General features: G+C 36.0%; 1 long non-coding RNA gene across 1 annotated transcript; it reads left to right on the top strand.

Moving 5' to 3' along the window:
- The first annotated feature begins 647 nt into the window (after window positions 1-647).
- Window positions 648-3,720, top strand: LOC123968909. Its single transcript, XR_006824571.1, has 3 exons — window positions 648-995; window positions 1,331-1,382; window positions 3,274-3,720. It is a non-coding gene; the product is annotated as an uncharacterized LOC123968909 (long non-coding RNA).
- Window positions 3,721-4,008: the final 288 nt, after the last annotated feature.

The raw sequence follows: 4,008 nt of genomic DNA, 5'->3' as shown, positions 1-4,008 counted from the left end.
ATCTTCAATTTCTTAGCAATGTCTCGCATGGAATAGCCTTCATTTCTAAGAACAAGAATAGACTGTCGAGTTTCAGATGAAAGTTCTGTTTTTCTGGCCATTTTGAGCGTTTAATTGACCCCACAAATGTGATGCTCCAGAAACTCAATCTGCTCAAAGGAAGGTCAGTTTTGTAGCTTCTGTAACGACCTAAACTGTTTTCAGATGTGTGAACATGATTGCACAAGGGTTTTCTAATCATCAATTAGCCTTCTGAGCCAATGAGCAAACACATTGTACCATTAGAACACTGGAGTGATAGTTGCTGGAAATGGGCCTCTATACACCTATGTAGATATTGCACCAAAAACCAGACATTTGCGGCTAGAATAGTCATTTACCACATTAGCAATGTATAGAGTGTATTTCTTCAAAGTTAAGGCTAGTTTAAAGTTATCTTCATTGAAAAGTACAGTGCTTTTCCTTCAAAAATAAGGACATTTCAATGTGACCCCAAACTTTTGAACGGTAGTGTATGTACATAAAAAAAAAAAGGTGCAACAAATATTTTTTACTTGTATAATATACAAGTGGTCACCTTCAAATTTAAATTATATTTGAACTATATTTAAAGTCCAACTTTTGTTCAGATTTTTATAAAGAAAAAGGTTGGGCTTTTTGGCAGCAAGGGTGTTTCACAATTTTCTCATCCAATCGGTCCCATCATTAAACTGTACTGATTTGCATTATCTTATATAATAGCCTCAAACACAATAGTAGTAGTCAAACACTGAAGAGAACATAAAGCGTTTGGTAAGTTGAACACGTAGCTTCATATTTATTGGCTAGTTATAAGGTTTATATGTTATAGGGTCTCTTCCATTTTATTAGTGCATGAAAATAACACTTGAAAGTGTAGAATCACTTGTCAACAGAACAACAAGAACAAACAACAGAACAAAAGAGAAGTCTGATCTATAAACTGCCCAGTGTCTAATTTAACGCAAAAGCAAACAGTAAGTTTTGGATTCCTTTGTGTTTCATGTCAGTTCTTCAGGTTCTGTGCAGCACATGTGCTCAAAGCAGCTTCACCATGTTTGGATAATATTCTTGATACAATTAGGAGGCAGATGTTGGCAGACAGCTATGAGTAACTGTGATATTGTATTGCTGTGACAATATTCAAAGATGAAATCAAAGTTTTTTTCAAAATAAAACCATGTCTGTGTATGTCACTTTAATGAAATGCATAGGATTTCTATAGCAGTCCAAAAGACTCAGCAAGTAAAGGATCTAATTAAAATGTCTCACATGCTAATTGCGCTCTGATCCTGGATCTTTTTGTCCACAGTTAATCAAAGTCAGCATGGACAGGACCGTGTTTGTGACACTCCTGCTTACAGGTGAGATGTGATTTATGTGATGATTGACAGATGGTAGTTTAGTGGAAAATGGTTTTGTTTTCCATCTGCAATGTGTATAGGTGCTACTAGAAGTCAATACAAATAGTACTTACTTTAAATTTCTTAATACACATTACACTGTGTGCACAATTATTAAGCAACTAAGTATTCAGAAGGAATAATTATTTCTATGCACATTTTACATCTCTAACCATATAAACTTCAATTCTCATTTGAGTTAATCATGTATTTGTGAATGAGGGGGGTATAGATAAAGTGAATGGCACCTTTTATCAAGGTGTGCGTGATTATTACGCAGCTTCATTACATTAGGTAAAATTGTAAAATGCCTTTCAGACGGATGCAACTCTCTTGAAATAGCTAAACTTTTGAGGCGTGACCACAGGACCATTAAAAGTTTTGTTGCAAATTGTCAGCTGGGGCACAAAAAGCACATGGAGAAGAAAAGGTAAAAATTAACTTCAAAAGACTTGAGTAGAAATAAATGTGAAGCTTCCAGGAACCCATTATCCTCCAGTGCCACCATATTCCAGAACTGCAACCTACCTGGCGTGTCCACAAGTACACAGTGCCAAGTGCTCATGGGTAAGATCGGGAAGGATCAAACAAGACCACCACTGCATAAGATTCACATGTTGATGTTTCCAAACTGGGCAAAAGAAATACCTGAAGACAGATTTTTCAAAGGTTTTACAGACAGATGAAATGAGAGTGAATCTTGATGGACCAGATGGATGGGCCCATGGCTGGATCACTGATGGACACGGCACCACTTCGAGTCAGGAGCCAGCAAGGTGGAAGAGGGGTACATTTGTGGGCTGCTATCCTTTAGGATTTTGGTTTGAAGATGGACTGAAACTCAACTCCCAAACCTACTGTCAGTTTCTGGAAGATACTTTCTTCAAGCAGTAGTACAGGAAGAAGTCCTCAGCATTTAAGAAGGCCATGATCTTTATGCAGGACAATGATCCATCACATGCATCCAAGTACTCCACTGCTTGGCTAGCCAGCAAGAGCCTCAAAGATGCCCAAATAATGGCCTGGCCCCCTTCCTCAACTGACTTGAATTTTATTGAGAACTTGTGGGCTCTTCTCAAACGTGAGATTTATAGTCAAGGAAGACAATACACCTCTTTGAACAGTATTTAATTGTAATTTTATGTTGTTATGTCACATACACTCTTAACAATTCATTTGATAGAAATACTTCTGGTAATTAAGTTGTCTAATAATTCTGCACACATATTCTTTTGAGCAAGACAAAACTCACTGCTCCTTAGTTAAACATTCAGGTTTGAGGGTCAATTATATTTTGGATTGACTGAGACCATTGTGTTTGTTCAATGATAAAAATTAATCCTGAGGAATAAAATTTGCCTAATAATTGTGCATGCAGTGTAAACCATAAAGGAGGTGGAAATATTCTATATTAGAAAGATTTAGTGTTAATCTGCTGCTGCTATAGGAGTAGACATACATTGTATGCCTTGTTTCATGGCTGTTGACTTACCCGCTCTTGCTCAATACTGGGCTAATTTCAAAAACTGTTGTCCCCTTTAGTCAAATAAAGGGAAAATAGGCTAAAGTTTAAAAATTATTTTAAAATTTCGGGAGTCACCCTTTAATGCTAACTCGAACATTTGACTGATATCAAAAATGCTCCTTATTTCAACTTGGAAAAAATGCCATGCAACCATTTGGTGTTACTGCTACTCGCTCCAACTATCTCTGTATCACTGCAGGATTAAAAACATTTATATTTAAATCTCTTTTGGTAATTATAATTGTTTCCAAGCAAGTAGGCTACACAAGTCAGAACAAATTATATATTAAGAAAATCCTATTCTAACAAATGCATTTCCCTCCTCAGGTTCCTGCGTAACCTCCCTTTCCTATCCAAACCTCTACTACTTTGTCAGAAAGCAGATGACTTGGAAAGCTGCACGAATCCACTTATTACACTGACTACACTGGTGATTTCGCACCCCTCCCTTTTCTGTCAGGGAGAGACAATAAAAATTTTTTGGATTATTCCCTTTTGGCATGATTTAATTGAACCAACACTGGTGGTTCACTACATACTGTATGTACACTTTTGAGCTTCTGATAGACTAATTTGCTAAATTCAGACAGAAATGTACTTTTCACTATAAGTAGACATAATTCACAGCTGTATTTACTTTGCATATCAAGATGTTAAATTCAAAACATGCAAAAAGCTCACAAAATACCACTACATATCAGTAGAGATGTCCCGATTAAGTTTCTTTTGACTAAATCAAATCTGATTATGTATTTACCAAAGTAACACAGTTGCCCAATGTACTATTTAGCTACAACCAGAAAATACATTTGTGTCAAAGATGCTCAGTATACATAGCAAAATGAATAATAATATAATATACATAGCAGCAGTGATATGTACTATTGATTAAATATCACTTTGCTTTAGATGCTTCTGTACACCGCACTGCTTGTACTTCTTTAGTTATTTATTAGACCTGTGGTCTAATGCATTTTTTTGTGGTACATTAAAAACCTATGAATAACAATTTCTTTCACTTTTGTTGAAATGAAGACTGGAGCTATTTCATCATTAAGGAAG

This window comes from Micropterus dolomieu, linkage group LG03 (assembly GCF_021292245.1).
Source record: "Micropterus dolomieu isolate WLL.071019.BEF.003 ecotype Adirondacks linkage group LG03, ASM2129224v1, whole genome shotgun sequence".
NCBI lineage: Eukaryota > Metazoa > Chordata > Actinopteri > Centrarchiformes > Centrarchidae > Micropterus > Micropterus dolomieu.
Note: the sequence above shows the minus strand (reverse complement) of the source record. Positions and strands in the feature narration are given on the sequence as shown.